Source organism: Austrofundulus limnaeus, unplaced genomic scaffold, assembly GCF_001266775.1.
Source record: "Austrofundulus limnaeus strain Quisiro unplaced genomic scaffold, Austrofundulus_limnaeus-1.0 Scaffold32, whole genome shotgun sequence".
NCBI lineage: Eukaryota > Metazoa > Chordata > Actinopteri > Cyprinodontiformes > Rivulidae > Austrofundulus > Austrofundulus limnaeus.
Window position 1 is genome coordinate 2615985 of NW_013952434.1, and position 21339 is coordinate 2637323.

The 21339-nt window shown below is 37.6% G+C and overlaps 1 protein-coding gene across 3 annotated transcripts in view; it reads left to right on the forward strand.

The window, feature by feature from the left end:
* Positions 1–21339, forward strand: part of atxn1a (ataxin 1a) — a 105039-nt gene that overhangs the window by 1836 nt on the left and 81864 nt on the right. The window lies entirely within an intron of this gene.

Genomic DNA, 21339 nt, shown 5'->3' on the forward strand with positions numbered 1-21339 from the left:
GGACCCAATTATGGGTCATGAAGCACCTTGGATAATCTCCAGAAATCAATTTAAAGGGTAATAAAGTAATTGCTGGTGTAATATTTTCCCTATAATTATTACAGAAACACAAAATAAGTAAAAATAAGTATTTGTATTTGTGTACAAGCTGTTTAGATTGTCAAACAGCCTGTGTTTTTAGGATGATTAATGAAGTTCATGTACTCAGACCAGCAATATTTGGGGTCACAAGTTTTTGCCATGAATATTTTGTGGGTCAGAAGACAAAAAGTTTGGGAACCACTGACCTAAAAGACTCACCTCTCTATGAACATTTTTAAAATTTATTATAATAGAAATGCATTTTATTACAATCCAGCAAATCAGATAAAAACAAAGAAGAAAACCCCTTACTAAAAACCAATTTTTTGGACTTTAGAATAGGAAAATAATGCACACCACAATCAAAGATGGCTGAAAAATTCAAACTTCATTTTCTTGTCTTGAAAGTTGGCCAGCTGTCATGAGAAGAATTCAGCGAATTGAGAGAGATTTGGTTTTAAGATGTTCCCTGGATTTGTTCCTGTTTTAGGACCTTTTCATGTAACGTTACCTAACTTGACCTGTAATCCTTACGGGGACCAAAGTTTGATCCTAATATGATGGAACATAATTTCGGGGTGCAACCTGTGACTCTTTGGTCCCTCTGCAGTGGCTCTTTGACATGAAAGGCTAGCTTGAACAGTTTTTTATGTAAATTTGTTTGCAAATATGTGCTGAAAACTACTAATGCAAGAAGTGAAATGTGTTGATTAGATCATGCTAATAGTTTGCCACTTCAATAATCCAACTTCCAGCCTTCGTCTGATCTTTTTCTAAAATCCATCAGGATTTATTTAGAATACCTGTAAGCAGCTGAGAAGCAATATGTTGAGGTAAATAGATAATATGAGAAAATAAACACACCTGCATAGTTTAGTGTTTTAGTTTTTGTTAAATTTGGTATCATTTATTGCTTACACAAGTATGGTATTTTCATTTCCCCTAAAGTGTAAAATAATAAATATTAAATTTCACTATATACAGTATTTTTAGTTTTTTAAATATCACCCCCACTCGCTGGTAAAACAGCCCTTCAACAAACTTGAAATGGCCCATGGGCCACCAGTTGATAATCACAGTTTCAGCACATTCTGGACAGATTTAAAGCCAAGGAGAGAAAAATGTCTCTTTTGATTGTAAATGTTGCAGACCCCTGGGTTAGGGGGGTTAGGTTTAAGCACTGTGGTGGACTTGCGGTCTGCCCAGGTGTCTCCCACCTGGTGGTGGGCACCAGCTCCCTCGTGCCCTTGCATGGAAAAGCAGGTAAAAGAAAACGGATGGATGGTTAGGTTTATGGAAGTGAATAAAATGTCCTGATGACCCCAGCTCCCTTCTGAAATATGACAGGTTGCACGTCCATCACAGGCCTTTATTGTTCATGAACTGAATGTTGGACATCTTGTGACGATCTCCAGACATTAAAATTTTTTTTTTAAATAGCTTAGATTAAAGAAATGTAAACTATTTGACAGCATGGACTTTGACATGAAGTGGATGTGCTCCTGAATTCAGCTTAGACTTTATAATTTCTGTCTCTTAAAGCTGAGGTTAGATTGAAATGAGCTGTAGAAATAAGCTTTGCTTTATTTTTATTCTGAGTTGAAGTGGAGAGAAACGACAGGACAAGTCATGTGGTTTGACTTTTTTTAAAAAGACATTTTGAAACTCTCAAAATGAACCTAATCCAGTGCAGACGGGATCATCATAAAAGCTTTGGACTTAAAATATTACAAGGTGGCCCAGTTCTAGAAAAGTTAAAGTTTCTGTTGACGCCATGGTTTCTATCTTTTTGGTTAAAAATGCTCTCTGTTCTCACAGATGAGTTCAGTTTAAAACATCATTGTTGTCTGTTCCTGACGCTGTGATTCACTCTTAAAACATTGTGAGGAGTTAGGAAACATAACTCACTTCTAAACACATCATAAGCCTGTTTGGCTCACCTGAACATGACCTGACCTTTTCTTTTTAGGACATACATCCTTCTTTTTTGTTGTGACAATGAGGCAAAATGAAAAAAATTGAACAGTTTGAACGTTTTCACGGCTGTTATCATTTCTTTACTTTTCCTTTTGTATTTTTGGCCCATAGTTATACCAGTTGAACAGTCACACACAGTTTGCTAGATTTTTCCAAGGAAGATAAAAAAAAAACAGTGATTAAAGAAATTTGTTTTTACAAATATAACAGATTTTTTATTGACTTATTTGCTCGGACATGGAAGATTATTGATTAAAAAGAAGGAAAAAAATATTGATCAGCTAATCTCCTTTTTATTCAAAGTTTCTCTCTTATTTTAGCACTTTTAAGTACACGCTTATGGCAGCGAGGATGATTATTTGAATCATTTACTGGCTTTAACTTGATCCTGTAATCACGTTTTATTGTGTTTGTATATTCTGCATTGTTTTAAATGTCTGTGGCATTTAATTAACTGTGACAGCAATTTCATCTGCATAAATTTGTCGTTTTGTTCGACATTGTATCAGTCTTAATTGTAGTGTTTTTCGTAAACAATATGATATTCAAAACCTGAATGCATTAAGAAAACAGTACAGTTTTTTTTCACCACTTATTTAACATATTATTATTAAGTTACATACAAATAAACTCACAGTAGATGTAGAGGATGGTAAAACATGCAGAATAAACCAGATGTTTTGCCTTGTCTGATTATTTTTTTTTAAGAAATGTTTTTGATCTAAGAAAGTGGGGCACAAAGATAATCTTCTTTCTGGATTTCTCGTTTTGAAGAAATTGACATTGTCAGTTTTCAGTCAATGCAGACAGACTAAAAAGATTTTATTCTGTCTACAGAGGGAGCTGATGAATGATATGGACCCAACTGTAAAATCTCTTGGAATGCCACTGAAACGCACTAAAACCAGCCAGAGAGTTCAACCGAATGAGCACATAAATTATTGTGTCAGATGATTTTAGGCAGATTTAGGTTGGAGGCTGAGCAGAGTGAAGGTAGAGCGGAGTCTTCTGCATCGGTTTATAGTGTTTGATCTGCAGGAGGAGGTTTCAGTTTAAGTCTTTCAAAAATCTGATTTTTTTTGTTGCAAAAATCAGATTTTTTTTTGGTGTRGCTGTTCACATTATATTTTAAACGCAACTTCCATCAGACTCCAGTGTGAACTCTCCACAGGATTGATGTGACGTCACATTCAGCTGGCTGTTTTCAGAAGGAGCTAAACATTGAAGCTACTTGTTAGCATGTCGGTTCTGAAGTTGTTCGATCAGAGCCGATTAAATAATTATCTGACTTAGTTTAGTTAGATTCCGAATGCAAAGATGTTTCCAAAAGAGTTTTTAGTACAAACGGAAGACTGTAAAGGGAGTTTGTTTGAGTTGTTGTTTGGAGTTTTGTCGAGTTCCGGGTTGCATCAGCAAAGGTTCTGGTTCCATTCACAGGAGCAGCAGGTTTGGTCTTTTTTCAGATCTCCTCGAGCTGCGGGCAGGCATGACGGAAAAATCCTTGCTGTGATTCTGCATTGTACGTTTGTGCCTCTGTGACTCAGGCATGCTGTTCCACCCACCCACCTACACACACATACACACACACACACGTATGCACACTTCTGCACCGCCACCACAGCCTTTGATTCCAGCCGCCACTCACTTTCAAATGGTAATGAGAGGCAATTAGAAGCCAATGTGTCCTAATCACAAGCCATTTAACCGAACTCGGCTCATTTGTCAGAGCCGTGTGTGCACATGGACGTGCGCAAACAAAACACACATGAATACACACATTTTTTTTGCTAAGGGAAGTGGTGCGTCTTTGTGTGTGTTCAGTGAGATTTCCAGGTAATGATCGGGCGGAGATTTTCATGGCTGAATGGGYGAGTGACAGAAATGGCTGTGCACGTGCAGGTACAGGCTAAGTGAAGGATGGGTGGGAGGGGAACGCAGGTTGACCCACACATGAAGCAGGTGTGTGTGTGACTGTAGAGAAATTAGCTTACTCTTATGATTTTGTAAGAATATTCGTGTTCAAAGACTGAAGTCAGTAGAAAACCACCAATGTTAAATAATATGATTGTTAGACGAGATAAAACCATACAAGACCATACAAAACCAGAATTCTGGGAGTGAGGATTTAATGTCATTCGGATCTGACAGGAAACCACACACTGCYGGTCAACCCGGAAATGGATCCATTTATACAGAGTCTTCAACGCCCATGTTCGCCCCCTACTGACCTACGGCTGAATCACAGGCGTTCATACACAATTCTTCCCTGATGTTTCCATAACGGAGAAATATGTGTTGTTATAGATATTTCGGACATGTAACTAATCTATATCAATCAACACATTATAGATTAACCATTATAAAAAGGAAAACCTAAAAATATAGTGTTGTGCTTTTAACATCAGTACTAATCTGAAAAAACTATAAATTTCTTCAATTTGTTCTTAGCTTTTCTCCAACAAACCCTAAAGCAGAAATAGAAAATAAAAAACTTATTTAATGTGAAATTAAAGGTTAGACAGTTTGTATGTCAGCGAGCCACAATTTTCAGTGCACACTGTTCCATGCCTGCAAAAAAGACCACGTTTGATCAAGAAAATGGGGCTTCTGCATCCTTACCACATGGCTGTCACACAGATAATCCTCCTTTTAATGCTTGAAGCAACATAAAGGTAAAAGACAGAGTGGGGTAACAACAAGGCAGGAAAGTAAATGACAGAGGAGGYGAGTTGAAAAAGAATAACGAAAAGACAAAAAGACAAAGCRCWTAGAGAGGAGAACTACTTGTGGGACCAAGTGTGTGAGGGGAAATGTGCGGAGCGCTGGGTGGGGATGAGGCAGATCAAGAGATTGAGTTGTCTGCTCGAACCATGCGGCGCGCTCAGACCGTTTCGGCTTTTCCTTTCATCCTCCTCTGTTCACGAGTGCACAGAGTACACATGCTCGCACACGAGGGGAAGGACACTCGTGCAGCGCGCTGCCTTTAAAGGTGATCAGTGAGACCCTTTTCTGTTTTCTATTAACGAACAAATGTTATCATGCATGCATATTTTAAGGTAAAAGTGCCTAATAATTATACTACTTTAGGGTCTGTTGCACTGATGTACTGGACTCACAAGTCTTCGGTTTTACACTCCGGTTCAGCGCATTGTGATCGGTCTTGTGAAAGCAAGAACAGACGAAGAGCAACTTTCCTCTTCATAAATAATTTAAAAATGCTATTTTTCTTTTTGTTGCATGCTGATACCAAAGACTTCAAATTACAGTAAAGATTAAAGTTTTGTTTAGTCTGTTTTAAGAATTAAAAGTTGTAACAGGATTAAGTGAAACTTTCAATAATTGTACCGCTTTATCTGTGGGTCATTTTGCTCRGATAGCTCTGTGGTGTCAGTTGGTTTGCAAGAAAGTCGACAATTTCAAGATAATCTCACTGGAATAAAATAACCAATCAGGGCTGCACAATATATTGCAAATTTTGCAATATCAATATTGCTAAGACGTCCATAAAATTGCAAACACAAACGGCATGCAAAGAGATTAACCCCTGCTCTTCTAAAAGCTCACAGTTGGCACACTGACAGTGTTGTGAAGTTTTAGCAATGGCAGAATGTGCGGGTTTATTGCAACTGATGATGTTGTAATACCATAATATTGCATGTTCTCTCAATACTGTGCAGCCTTACAACTATTACATGCTCAAGACTTTTAAAATGAGTCATCTTTCCACAAATTTAACAAGTGATTCTGTAARTCTTTCAAAAACAAGATAATCAAACATATGATAAGTTGCTATTTGGACTCATTTTGTCCAGTAATTTGCTGACTTGTTGCTAAAGCCACTATCTCACTGTGTTGTRATTATTGGAGTCTAGTTGACTCAAAATTGCAAGAAAATTGGCAAATTTTCAGTTGCAGTCACCAACCAACCATGCAGTCGTGTTTTTCTGAAYCGATTTTTAAAGATCTTGGACTGYTTTTGTGCAAAACTGTATTCTAGGCCGTGCACATTATTTTGTAACCGTTGCTCTTCCCTCTCCTGATGGGAGGCWGTGGAGGATTACAGCGGGGATCTGACACTGAGTGGCAGACTCCCTTCCTCTCCACACAGCTACAGGCTTCAGACAGGGATAAGCTGACAACCAAGGACCCAGCCGAATATGCAGCGATAAGATGGAGACTTAAATAATAGAAGCTAAAAGTTGGGGTCATGTCTAAAAACAAATGAAACTAGACATGGGTTTTTACGATGTAAAAACAAGTGTGCATTGCCATGTAGCATGGCTTTGCCTGCAGCAKTGGACTTGCAGAATGAACTTTGACCAAGTTCAAATGTGTTTTCTATACCAGCTTGTGCCTGTCACGTCAGCAGGTGTTTGTAAGTAAGGTAATTGAGTGACAATATGAAGTTTGAAGAGATTTTTTTGTTAAAGTTGCATTAGTTGGGTTTTGAAACCTGATCTCCCACATGAAAGTCCATGACATAGACCATTAGACCAATAGAGCTGTGGTAGAAAATGGTTGCAGGGGTTGGTTTGTATGTGTGCAGAAAGAGGCCACATTGCCAACACAATTATTGACACTAAACTGCATAATATTACAACAATAGAGCAGGATTAAGACAATAATATAGTAAAACATCAAAATACAATCATATTAGTACTGTAAACACTGAACTACTGAGTTGAAATATTAAACTATGGTGCAGCACCAAGTTGAGTACAGCATGGGGCAGTATTGGACCAATACAAGGMTCCATTGACTGCCATTATAATTCATTGAACATTAATATTTCATAAACTATAAGTTTTACAGGCACCAAAAGGCATAGCCATCATTTGGCACAGGAGCTTTACAGATATAAATTACAATGGCAGCTCTAGGACAAAGTATGCAGGAGGAGAAGMATGGCAAAGTTGAGATGACTTGGATGGGAAACGAATCACAATAGTGTGCATTGCATTGGCAWTGCACACTGATAATTGGYTTTATTTGTGGATTGCAGTCATATTTACTTGAATTGTCTGTGGAAAGATCACAATTAGAGTTAATGAATGTGACCTTTTGTCTGTTTTACCACTCAGCTTTTAAAGCCCTCTAAACAAGTAACAGATCTGCATGATGTCCATTTTTACTTTTATTTTCAGAAAATGGGTATTCATTTATTTGTTGTGTTGCATAGCTTTCTTTAKATCCATTTAATAACTTTAAGAATTTATTATATCTGTGGTGTTCATGTTCAGTTTTTTTGAGATAAATTGGCCTCTCAGAGAAAGTTAAACTGAACCAAATCATATGAAACACAGTTTTCAGTTATTCGTAACTCTTTCTGTTTTGCCTTATTGGGAGCAAAGGACCCAGATCCTCGGCTGCAAGGTGGGCGTGTGGGTATCAACAATGACTTRTGTCTAAACCAGAAGGATATTCATTCAGCAGGAGGAATTCAATAACAGGAAAATGGCCAGTGATAAAAACAATCCGTGGAATACCAAAACCCACCCTTCACCAGTGTTGTTCTTGGCTAAAAYCTTTCTTTTCATCACTACTGTTTACGTCTTTGGTCGCTCTTTTAGCTGACAGCATTGTGGCCAGGATGTGGCACTTCGCAGGTATGGCCCTGGTTTTTAGTCTTATCTGAAGGCTCACGCTCTTTGGATGACACGCTGAGACAAGCCATGCACCATAAACAACCTTTAAACTAGTGTCTCAAAGGGTGAAACGATTTCTTCTACATAACTGTGGTGTGAGTTGAGTCTGGAGAAGAATGCACGGCTGGATTRTACRTTTKTTTTTYWATTTTTTGTCAGTGTGTCTGTCTCTGGCTTTCCATTTGGCTGGTATTTGTGGCTTGGCCAGTTCAGCTTTCTTACTGGATGACTTTCTGCAGATCAGCCTCATTTGGCTGGGTGGTTGGTTGTAGCAGAGCTGGCTGATGTCTGTCTGTTGCTGGCATTGACTCCTGATCCTGCTGTCATTCATGCACTTAGTTTGTGACATTTGAACTCYGTCATTTGGCTTTGGAAAGTCAGCGAGGTGTGTTCAAACAGCTCCAAAGATGAAACGCTGGTGAGTTTGGGTGTTCCCTGCCAGCCCAGGAATCCCAGCAGAAATTCAAGTGTCAGAGAGTAAAGATCCTCATCACATTCCAAAGTGCATTTAAAGTTTATACACTGTTAGTCAGAGAGATGTTTAATTTATTAYGTTTTTAGCCATAATATATTCAGCTAGCATGAAAAACTTCCCCAAAAAAACCACAATAGTGGACAATTACAGCACCACAGATTTGTGAAATTAAATTCTGACAACTGTTTTGGGTCCTTTTGAACTTAAATTACAGATTTTTTTGTGGCCTCTACCCTCTTCATGGGTTACTACAGCAAACAAACTTGCATGAAAGATTTGGGAATTATTTTACATCAAATACACAAAAAATTCTAAATGTTTGCGTTAGATTTACTTTATGTAAATTATGTAAGTTTTGTAATTTATAATAAATTATGTTCAACAGGTTCTACTCAATTGAATTGAGTAAATTCAAAACTAGTTTTTACTTACGTTGTAAGTGAATGTGAAGTAATTGTGTTAAATTTACTCAATTCAGTTGAGTAGATGAAAATATTTATTTTTTATTTTTCATGTGTAGTCTTGCTGGGGTCAAATCCACATCTTTAGGGTGACAAGACCAAAGAGCCACCACAGCCCTCCTGTTGGACTTAAATTATTTAGACAATTCAATGTTTGTATCATTAACTGAATCAGAACAATCAGCTTTCTATCATTATGTAATTGAACTAATTGGTTCAGATCAACTGACTTACTGTATATTTCAATTCAGCATCGCTGACAAAACAATAGATTTTCTCATAAACACTCTTGCATCACAATATCTCCACACATATCAGCAAATTCAAATATGACAGTGTTTATAGAGTCACATTGAAAGTAATTTAATCAACATGTAACAGAAACGTTAAGCTCAGAGGAAATATCTGTGGTAGAAGAAGAACGTTGAYTGAATGAGAAATGATAGGCCTTCTCAGAAAATCAAACGGTGTTTTTTTATGTGTTCCATAACTCCAATTATTTTTATGGGAAGTTTTTGACTTCCCCAAATGTCATGAGTAAGCCATTGTTGATGTATTTGGTGGTTTTGGAATCATTGTTACTGCTTTGATGGGTATTTTATGGAAATAAACAGAAGAGCTCAAGGTCTGCTTTGATAATGTAAAAAATGTAAGTAATTACAAGTAATCATACAAAGATCATCATCTGTAATGTGCATTTTATTTAGTTTACTGAAGTAACCAACAATTAATGGGAACCTAATTAGGATCTTTTCTTGATATGGACAAAAGCRTTTTATTAATGCAACCTTGTCTCTTTCAGTCTGAGCAGACTTGCAAATTTTATTGTGCATTTGTGTCAAAGGATGTGTTTAATAKCCTTGATTAAAAATATATGAGCAGGTGCATACAGGGACACACTTAAAGCATTATTTATTTGACTACGTTTATCATTTATTATGAATTGAAAAATTACAGAGCATTTCATTATATGGAGCCTAGTTTTAGAGGTTATATTACCAGCTATTCAGCGCAGTAACCTGAAAGGCGTCGCACAATAATGCTGTGTCAGCATTAGTAACGCTGGATGGAGAACTGTGATGGAGGTTTTCTTGGTAATGTTGATACTGAGCACTACATTTGATTAAAGTTCCTCCTCCTGAAACACATTTTTATAAAACCTCCGAGCACTTTATGYCTCTCCACGGCTGTAAGACTTGTTGAACTTGTTGAAAAACAGCCTGTCTTTGCAAAAAAAAAAAAGAAAAAGAAAGAAAAAAAGAATAAAAACCAGTTTTTATGGGTTTCGGAAAGAAAGCCAGCTGCGACACGGATGTATGCACGCTGTGCTGACTCTAAGATTTGCTCGGATAAACCTGACCTCCATAACGCCCCCCACTTCATACAGAACGACCCTAAAACACGTGAGAACAACTATGATCCAAAGGGATATTGAACAGCAGCTAACATCTGCAAATGCTCTCTCAGTTGATTAAATTTACTATGAATTAGAACCGCGACATGCTGGTTTGAACTTCTCAGAGCTGTGTATCTAATGAGATATTTGAGAACTGCGCAGACATCCATAGCCATTCTGGCGAGTTATTTAGAGCCAAGATTACAGCCAGATTCTGCTTCCTGTAATTTAAACATGCATTTTGTAAAAGACTCACTCCTTTTTATTTGCATCAGCCGAATTTTCTGTTGTAACGTGGTTAGGATTTGTATTTTTATTGCACACGAACACACATGGGGTGTATATTTAAGGTTTGTTTCAGCAACCGCTGTCATGTGCCTYGCACATTAGTGCTGACTGCTTGTGTTTATGTTTGGTTGTCTTGGTGATGTCGATATATTGACAGTGGTGCAAACACAGATGTCAGAAATACTAGAGACAAAGGCTTAAGTACTTGTGAAATGCTGTCCTCAGAGAAAGCTTGGCAGCCTTTACTCCTAATTATCTCGAAGCGTGACGGCGTACTGGAAAATTAGTAACAGATTTCGGATTGTTTGCTGTGTTTTCTAAAARCGATGCATCTAAATGTGCGTTTGGTTAAATGTTTGTGTTTACCTGCAACAAGTCTAGTCTTTATCAGCATGGCCAGCGCACATTTTTGTATTTCATAAAAGCGTCTCCTGGAAGCAAACTTCAACTTTTTTTTCCCCTTTCTGTTTATTCTTCAGCACCGATGTTGAAACAGATTCACCCGTTTTCAGCAGAATGATCAATCTGAAACCGGAGATGCCTACAAGTTCAAAGACTCGTGTTGCAAAATTTTGTTCCTTTGGTGCCCAAATCAGAGCAGAGAAAATCCAAGTCCCCCCCCCACCCCACTCAGCACCCAGCCTGTGATCTAATTCCCTGAAAACTTGCACAAGGCTGCTGGATTTGCAGGTTTCTATTTGAACTTATAGTTTTTTTTCCTGTCCTAAGTGCGTTTGCCAAACACATGATTTTAGTCCACCATTACCACTCAGTCCTCTCTGCTGCAGCTTTGGAAAAAAAACAAACCAAAAAAAACAAAAAAACAAACAGATTTGTGAGCTTTATGTTGTTGTTTACTTCTAATCTTTTAAAACTGAGCCACAGTTTCATAATGCCTCGTAAAAGTAGTAAGCTTGTGTTCTTTGTGTGGATTTCTCTTTGGAAGCTCGAGATTAAACAAATGACTTGATTTGGTACAAGATGTGGATCAGATTATTATTTTCTTATCTCCTCTATATACAGTTTAGAAATACATATTGTCTGGATTTGATCATAAGGGTACTTTTTGATACTGATCCTCAAAATAAAAGCTCCTGAAGACAGAAAAAGTCAGATCTATGAAAAAAACTATTAAGATAAAAGAACTATAATCCAATCAAATAGTTTAATAAACTTTCCCACATAAATCACCAGTTATTTAAACTAATGTGATCATGTACACAGGTCCTGACAGATTTATTGTTTACTTTTAAAAAGGAAATCTAAAATTTACAGCGYTCCTCCCAGAAAATGTTTATGGGTGTGTTCAGGAATTGGTCTGAAACATTTTTTCTCCTATTAGCACCTGCTATCATTTTGTTTTATTGRCTTCTCACGTGCAAATTTATCACCGGGAACGTGTAATCCAAGTTATTTCGGCCTTTTTTAGTCATGCAAATCTGGGTGCGATGAAAGATTTCCTCTCTGATGTCTGTGGGTTTAATTAATGTCTGACTTTAAAGGAAAATGTTAAATAAATGGTTTATGAAACTGTTTAAAAAAACAATCAGTATCTGCTAATSAAACGCAGAGCTGCAGGTACTTAAATGTAAAATAACAAAGCATGGATTACATTAACAGTAGCTTACATGTGAAACATTCTTTAATCAGATTGAAATGTATTGGATTAAATAATCCGAATGTATCGTTTATTTGGGCAGAAAATAAACGARCGTTCACATGCACCAGGCTTTTATTCAGAGTAGAAGTACTGACATGTGCAGAGTTGAAAACTCTCCCTAAAAAACACAGAAGTTATACTTCCGTGATGAACATAAATTTTACAATAAACAAATGTTCAATAAATAAACAGAAATAACTGTTCCTACACATTCGACCATCAAGTCGTTCAATMATTTTGAACTCTTTMAAAGTTTCTAATAGAAATGTTGTAACGCTAACCGACCAATTTTATTTCCCGACATATTAGCATCTCAGTCTGGTCAGTTTTCTACAACATGATCAGATTAAATGTTTACATGCACCACCCCTCTCTTTCAGATTACAATTTCATTCCAGTTGGGCTGAATCAGATCAGAATATTCTGACTGGGGTGTTTACATGATGCGTTTTCATCCCGATTATTTACGTCCATGGAATCGTAGMTAGTTAGCTTCAGCTGCTCCTTTCTTTCTGTTGTAAAATTAAATAAACATGGAAAATTAATTGAGCTGCAGTTCGTTTGCGCCCACACAACTATTTTTGGTGCTCGCTAAATTTGCAGCTGCTCTTGCCCAGATCATGAAAGTGCTTACTCTATTGTAAAATTTCCTCCTGATACATTTTGTAGCTTTTATTTTAAATCAACAGTGAGAGGAGCTTATTCGGTTCACAGCAAACTCCWAACAGGTTTGTCGCATTTAACTTTGATTTTTCGAAGAGGTTTTTATGGTCCTTATCAATAAGTCTGCTGCTTTCTTGCCGCTGCGTCGTTGCAGGGAGGGGTGGGAATCATTCGGCCGTTCACGTGCAGGTTGACTGCGCGTACGTGCTCTCACACACACACGCACCTGGTCGGACTTTGAACCGATTGAAGATGCACGGCTGTGTGTGCTGGTGTTGTTTAAAAGGAGCTGCAGTTAGCTTCACTCGGCTACAACTGTGCGCCTGGCCCACTTTCAGTCTTTGAATCATGCATAGGCACTCGGGGCTCTCCTGTGTGCATCTGTGTGTGCAGAACTCTCACCATAAGCAGAGTGTGTGTGTGTGTGTGTGAGAGAGGAGGGTGTTGGTACTGTACATGTCAGGAGGGAATGCACTGAGAAGAACTCCCTGACCTGAGATTACCCTGTGTGTGCGTTTATGTGTGGAAGTGYGCAATAATGCCCATTTAATTTTTGTCCTCATTTGCATTTCTGACTTTGCTTCTGCTTTGTTTGGAATTTAAGCAGTAAAAAAAAACTTAATACAGACATCCTGCAGAAGAAATTAGAGATGCATTTTTTTTGTTTTTGTCATCTATTTAAACACAAATGACAGGGACAGCTTTTCCTGTTTTTTTTAAGGTTCTACTTTAGATTGATCTCGATTCTAATCGTTTCGTCCTTAAAACATCTCAAATGTTCTTGGAGGCGTCCATCAACAGTGCATCTGATAAGGTGTGTGTATGGTTTAGTGTTTCCTCAAACAATCTAATCTCAGTGTGACCTTGTTATGGTGCCCAGTGTAAGAGAAAAGGCCTCTACAATAAAACTTTAATGCTGTGTAAAATTCTCTTTTTGTGACATATCGGACTGAAATTCTTGAAATTTAAAACTTGTTTATAACGATGTTTCTCCTGACRCTCCTGTCAATCACAGAAGGGAATYGTTGCACTTCAGCAACTTTCAGCAAAGTTTTTTTTTCTCTCCCCCCCATTTAATGAATAACATGTGGCTTTACAAACACCTGGCAGAAAAAGTAGCAGCTTTTTGACAAGGCTGAAAACCAAGTATTTCTCCCCCAGAGATGTGCATATGTCCCTCTGTCTTTACTTCAGCTTCCAGACTGCAGCACCGTTCAGTCAGCTGTTTACTCATGCGGCGTTGTTGTGGAGTGTGTAAGAAAAAAAAACATCCAGTGCATTCATTATTGTTTATTATTTTCTGCGACGTTCWACCGAGTGGAGACTTAGAGTTCCAAACGACTTTGTTTGGATACGATGAATCTCAAAAATAGAGAAATGAATAAACATTTATTTTGTGTTGTGTTAAATTTTTGCAAACCCATAAACAATGCTTCAAAATAAGTAAAGAAACATAAACTTTTAGAATGTTTTTCTCACTTTTATCCACTATTTTATTCACTAATTGTTACTTTTGTTTAGCATAAGATATTTTAACTAACATGTTTTAAGCACCAAAAAAAAAACAAAACAACTTTTCAACAAACTGTTCTCGATTAGAACAGAACAATAAATAAATAAGTAAACAAACCTCTTTTAGAATAGAATAGAAACAGCCTTTATTGTCCCGCACGGGGAAATTCAGGTGTAGTAGCAGCAGCAGGTACATCAATCCACAAAAACAGTATGTTGCTATGTGACAATATCAATTGAAGCAAAAATAGTAGAATTAAAGATAGTAACAATAAAAATAAACATAGATCAAAATAAAAATAATAATAATAATTGCCGTACCGGACTATCAAGGTGAAATTAGATAAAAATGAAAGTAAAAGCAAGCTACTGTGCAGAAAGATGAACAATTACAGGAAATAAAAGTCATGACAGACTCGTGCAAAATRAGTCAAACTCAGTCTGTGCAGACTGAGCCGAACTCGGGGGTGTACATATTGTTTCAGACTCACTCATTAAGTCCAGTACAGGCAAAAACAGTGAACAATGATTATTATTTTTATTATTTGTGTACTGATTGCGAGGTAGAGAGATGTGCAAACACAAGCATGGGTGCTTATCATGATTGTTGCGAGTGGTCATGGTCATAAAGTCTGACAGCTGACGGGAGAAATGATGACGTTCTTTTGTGCAAAAAGTCTCTTAAATTAAATTTCTGTATATTATTTAATCGTATTTAAAAATAATTGAAAAACAAATTCAATTTCATGGTAATGATGATTTAAAATATTTATTATATTTATTTATTTTTGCATTTATTTTTTCTTATCCTCCCTCCAGCTTTCTGATACCCCCCTGATTCCCCACCCCCCACACTGTATCAATTTTTAATTAAAGCCTAATTGATGGATGTTGTAAGATGAAATTAGTTTTGTAAAAAGTAATCTTTCAGAGAAACAAAATGGCAATATATCACCTTATTTGCAATGTGTCGTGATATATATATAATTAAATTCTTGCCTATACACAGCCCTAATATTTACGTCGTTTGAATTGCCACTCTTCTAATAAAAAACACATAGTTGTGTAAAATCCTCAARTTTTACTSTGCTTTGCTGATAGGCATTCTTTTCCCTCAGTTTACTTTTGCAACGTTATAGCTGTTAAACATTTTAAAATGCAACATTACATTTACTGTGTATTTAATGATTTAACGTCTGCACCGTTCTGCTTTAAATAAAACAGGCTTCTTCATAGTGGTAGTCTTGGCAGAGACTTCATGCTTTAATTGGCGGGCTGTGGGCCCCTCGTTTCCCCCCTTTATTCCTGCCTTCGACTGAAAGAGAAGTTGTTTGTCTCCAGCCTGACAAGCATCGACTAAGTGGTTCACTATGGAATGTTGTGCTAGCAGCTCCGACCCTCTGACCCCAGTTATATAAATGTCTGTTAGTTTTTATGCAGCAGGAGACGACAACATTGTGCCATGCATCAGGTGGCTGACGGGGCCCGACACTGACGTAACGTGAAGTCACTGCAAACGCCTTTCTCAGCTCTTTTTGTTCGAGTTTCACATTTAACTATGATTCAGATGGAAACAACTATGATGRCTTATAGTATTGGTTGGTGTTGGTCACATGGGGCAAAAAAAAAAAGGTTTTGGGTTTCATTTGCCTGTATTTGAACATAGCCTTAGAGGGGACAGCTGGTGGGACAGTGGAGTCCCTGTCTTTTGGATGTGTGTGTCATAATATGCATTGATGTGTGTTTCAGGTGGGTTAGTGGGAGGGATTTGCAGTTTGTGAAGTGTTTGAATGTGAGCACCTGTGCTGCCAGCAGGACTCTGCCACAGCTGCACTGCCTCCTGAAGTCTTCCTGAGGTCGTTCTTCGATTCACTTTATCAACTTCTACCTTCATAGATTTGACTCACTTCAGTCCATGAAGGGATGTTTAACTGCCTGTTGCATATACACGAATACTGGTAAATTATTTATCATGGATTCTTTTACTGGGGGATAAATTTAGTTTATTCTGGCTAATTTTTGGAGCTTTTTCAATAATCAACATTGGTCTGAGTTTATGGGATGTTCAGTGTTGTTGCCTTTTGTCACAGTAATTCTTGTGATACGGTGCTTTTTAACAGCTGAGAGTATTTTCAGTACAACAGTGGAAGACCCCAAAATAAAGTTAATAATATGCTAACTTTTGACCATGGTTGGTTCTTAATTCTTATTTTTTAAGATGCTGATACAGTATATTGTGTTTAATTAGTTTGAGAAGAAATGGTGCTTTTATAGAGAAAACATGAGTTATTTAATGCTAAGGAAGCCGTTTTTAGTGAGTATTCAATAAACTGGTGTTTTGATTGTTAAATCACAGAAATTCACTTTGATTTTATGTTTTTCTTATTTTCTTTTTAGCCAAACAAATCAAATTGATAAACTGACCATTGTCTGATTTCCTCTCACTAAAAATAACAAGACCCGAATCAGTTGAGTTCAAATTTTTACCTTAATTTTTTCTATACTTTGCACCAACAAGGTTACCAGGTTAAATCAAGATAAATGTTGTTTTTCACATTACAGTAGGTTTTTGTGCTCATTTGTAAGGTCTAATTTTCTTGAAGCGAATTCAGAATTTCACAAAACCTGTCAAAATAACAGTTGTTTGCAAAAAAACAACAAAAAACCAAAACTGAAGGTAGCTCCTTCACAGCTTTATAAATATTGATAATATTTTTCTTTTTAAAAGCTTATCTTTTCACCCAGCAGCTACTTTTGTCCCACTTTCTACAAACTGCCACTCAAGTAAACATTCATGTCTAGAGCAGTTTGTATGATGGCCTTGAGTTGTGCTGCGTTCTTTTGTAATGTCAGTTTGACTTTTTGACCTTTTTGTGACTCTCTTCCATCGATTACTGAGCAATCATGATCCAAAGATATGTGTAAGTGGAATTTTACTTCTCGGGAAACATGTCGTGGAGCATTTTTCTCTGATTGCAGAATAGTTTATTCCACTCAGTCTGTGAGCTTTAACCTGATCATAAACAAAACAATTAAACCAGACAGCAACAGTTTTTCGTTTTGCCGCCGCTAAAAGCATGACTGACAAGAAAAAGAGCGGCAGCTTACTTGTCACTCAGCACGCTCTGACGGGTGTGACTGTATCGATGGGGAGTGAGAGTAAAAATTGGTGTCAACGAGTTGAAATAGGTTTTATGAAACCTGCTGTTAAAGTCTGTGTAGTTTCTAAAGTACGCCATATTTATAATGTTTCCAGTCCAATCGTTATAACTGTTGTCTAATTCAGATTTCTTTTTAGTTTTTGCTTTAAGAAATGATTTATGTTGCACAAAGATTGCAACCTTCAAAAATGTGTTTGCTGTAAAAGCATCGAAGTCACTGGAGAATACGACACATTTGTGGGCGTTGGGAATGCAAAAGTGCTTTTAAATGTTTGGAAAGTGGAAGAATGCTTTGTGCATATGGTTACAYGTTTGAGAAGGTTTGCCTTCATTTTGTTTGATGATAAGAAATTTAAGAGATGATCAGAGATGTTTAAAATTAGTCAGTTGATTCATCTCAACATTCATAAATTGGGGTTTACTTTAAGTTCCCATCCTTTACAGCACGTGTCAAACTCAAGGCCAAATGTGGACCACCACAACATTACTTGTGGCCCAGAAGAGCTTCAAATAAAGCGTATGCTGCTTTAAAGCCAGCATTGACCTTAAACTACATCTATAATGCATGTCAATTATTTTACCAGAGAAAAGACRACATCCCACCACTAGGTGGAGCTGCACAAAGTTCAAAAGTATTCGGCATCTGGTGAAATGCAGCGTAAAATCTCCACTTCACTGCATTTTCTCTGGCTACTTTTGCTGCTGCCKTGTTGTACTGGGAAGTGGGATTTTTCCCACTTACAAGTTGTAAGTTTAAACTAGAGTGACACTCCGGTGGGAAATCCCTGTCAGAAAATGGGAGAGTTCAGAATTCTAGAAGTAAACTACTCACCCCAACTCAACAGTGAGTAAAACTCTCTTAATTTTACTTTTATTATTATTTCTGTATAATTGATTTCACATCTAGTCAGTCATACACGTAGCACAGTGTCTATTAGAGGGCGTGTTAAAACGCTGTTTCTGTGCAGGAAATACCATGTAGAGCTCMGTTATGGTTTGTTAGTGATGCGCAGCAAACCATGAGGAGTTGCTGTTTTGGGTTTAGTTGAAAGTAAACACAAAACATCAAAGTTAATTACAACTGTGCCTTCGAGAACAACCAYAATGCTCATGTGGTCCTCGATGAAAATGAGTTTGACACCCCTGCTTTAGAGCTCTGATGAGTGAGATGATCAAAACCCTGAACCTCAGAGGCATGGTAATTCTTTTAATCCTGTAAATAAAGCTTATTCCAGGATGTTTCTTTCATTCTSAACCTTTTGGTTACTTGTGCGTTCATCTAACTTGTAATCAGTTAAYATTTGTTATCTGTGAAAGTTCAAAATAGTATTTACTTCATGATGTCTCATTGTGTGCTGACAACATATGTTTCCATCTATATTTATCTCTGCATTAGTCTGCCTCACTAAGTTGTGTCAGAGCTTTATTGACGTTTGTTAGCGGAGTGTGTGACTGGGTGCAYACTGTATCAGTGGAGACATGTCACGGTTATCAGCAGGAGAAAGCTTGATCATCAGATACACAGAAGCTCCTTTAGGCAGATTTTCACAGCGTCACACTTTGACCTGCAGTGATAGTGCTGAGGGTTGGTGAGTGAGTTGCACAACAAAGACACAGTTCATGTTTCTCTCAGTGTCACGTTGTGTTTGCAGCGCTCCCTTTCACTCTTCTGCTTTACTTGATGGCAAACAACTCAAGAGTTTAATCAAATGCTGAAAGTTGTCAACTTAATTTAGCATGATTTAGAGGCTCACTATAGCTGTGAGCTGTTGTAAGGTTTCAGCATCTCCTACAATGCTCCACCTTCCTCAGACCTTGAATGCTTTAGGCTTGTTTTTGTAGTATTTATGCACTCAAATGCAGGATAATAAAGTTATACCTGTTTAAAGGAAAACTATTTTTTCTGCTGTATTTGTTTGCCTCTCTTTTTAGAGCCCAGCCCATTTAACATTTTCTTTCCATACAAACGTACAAATCAGTTGCACAGAGAAGCACACGCCTCCTTGGACTTGAAAGAAAGAAAAATTCAGTTTACTGCAAAGAAAAAAAGTTCAATCCTAAACAGGACATTGTTAGTTAGGTAAGAACAGGCTGGAGGGTTGATGCAGGGCTGGGCTATCCTGCTCGTTTTACTTGTTCCCCTTCTCCAACGCACCTCTATCAGTGATTATTTTATATTACCTCTTCATGTTCTGCAGAAGCCTGTTAATCACCAATTCATTCAAATCAGGTGTGTTGGAGCAGAGAAACATAGAAGACCTGCAGGATAGTGGCCTCGAGGACCAGGATTGTCCACCCTGAAGTTAACTAGGCTTGAGCAATATACTGTAGTCTTATTATTTTGTGATGTTGTGGTTTTATTACAATACACAATAAGTTCTACGTCGTCCGTCTGATTTTAAACGGCCATCTCTCGATGTGGAGGAGCAGCGACTCTATTCTGAGTCTCTCTTCTGGATAACTGAACTTCACACCCCGAGAACCCTGAGAAGTTCAACCRTTAGCATTGTGAGTAAACGTTAGCTCGACACAGCGATGTACAGCTAGCAGCTAACGTGAAGCGAGTGGATTCTGCTCAGTTAACTCTTAAAGTTCAAACACCGAAGTTGCCGCCATCGTTAACTCATACAATTAAGATAACACAGTCAGGGATTTACTTCATTTGCAAAGACATGYGCCCTCAAAGCAGTCTTTCCCCACCCTGGTCCTCAAGGCACACTGCCCTGCATGTTTTAGAGGTTTCCCTGCTCTTACAMACCTGATTCAGATGATTGCAGTTCAACAAAAGTAATCAGTTGAAATCAGCTGTGTTGAAGCAGGGAAACATCTAAAACATGCAGGACAGCGTGCYTTGAGGACCAGGGTTGAAAAACACTGGACCCTGTCACCAAATYTACATTTCACTGACATCACTTTTCCTAAAGATTGCATTAAAAAAAACTGATTTTATTCAGACATTAACAATATAATGCACATTATACTCTTTATACTAAATTATTTTAAAAATTTGAATCTTTTGGAGACAAAAAATGGCAGTATATCACGATATCATATTGTGACCGCTGTGTCGTGATATCCTGTCAACTTACTGTGCGCTTACACCTGTCCTTTCACCAAGTCAGTTTCCTTGTATGTGTAACATACTTGGTAAAATAAAGAGATTCTACTTCAGATTATGTATCAAGTCACCAAATCCCTGCCAATACACAGCCCTATTTATGCTATAGCATCAAAACTTTATCGCAGTCCTAATCTCACGACCTGAACCCATCTGTTAACATTTCTTTGAACATCAGTTTCAGGGTGAAGACTGGTTTAATGTGTCCACTTTTCAAAAAAAGACCTCAGTGTCAGAATAAAACCTCAAACTGGTCCTCATAAAGGCAGCCTTGCATCACAGGTAAACACCTTCAGCTCTATTTTCCCTTTTGTCATCAGTGTTTACAGCGTCTCTGCATATGTATGCGGGTGTATGCTAGTCTGCGATGAGGGGACAACAGGTGGGACACGCTGAAAGCATCTGTCCACAGACGCACCAGATCAGGACTGTCAGGACTGTTGAGCTTCTTGTGCAACAGACCAAGAGCCGACTGCTGAGTAGTAAAACTTGTATTTGCGTGTGTGTATTTACAAAGCAGTCTATGTGTGTCAACTTTTCACAATATTTGGGCCAATCTTTTCCATGAAACAGATAGACAAAGTTAAACCAGGTGAAACTCCGCTCTTTATTGATTTGAMACTGGGGATGGATATTGATTTCCGACGAGATTCAGGTCAAATGAAAATATCATCGCCCCGGTAGACAAACGAAGAGATAAAGATAGTTTTGGCTCTGTTGCGTTTTTTTTTTCTTTTTTCTTTTTTTTTCTTGTCGTTGCTGAAGAACGATTAGGGCACGTAGTGACAAAAGAGATTTTAATGCAAAAATGCAGCGGGTAAAATAAGTATTGAACACGTCACCATTTTTCTCAGTAAATAWATTACTAGAGGTGCTAATGACATGAAATTTTCACCAGATGT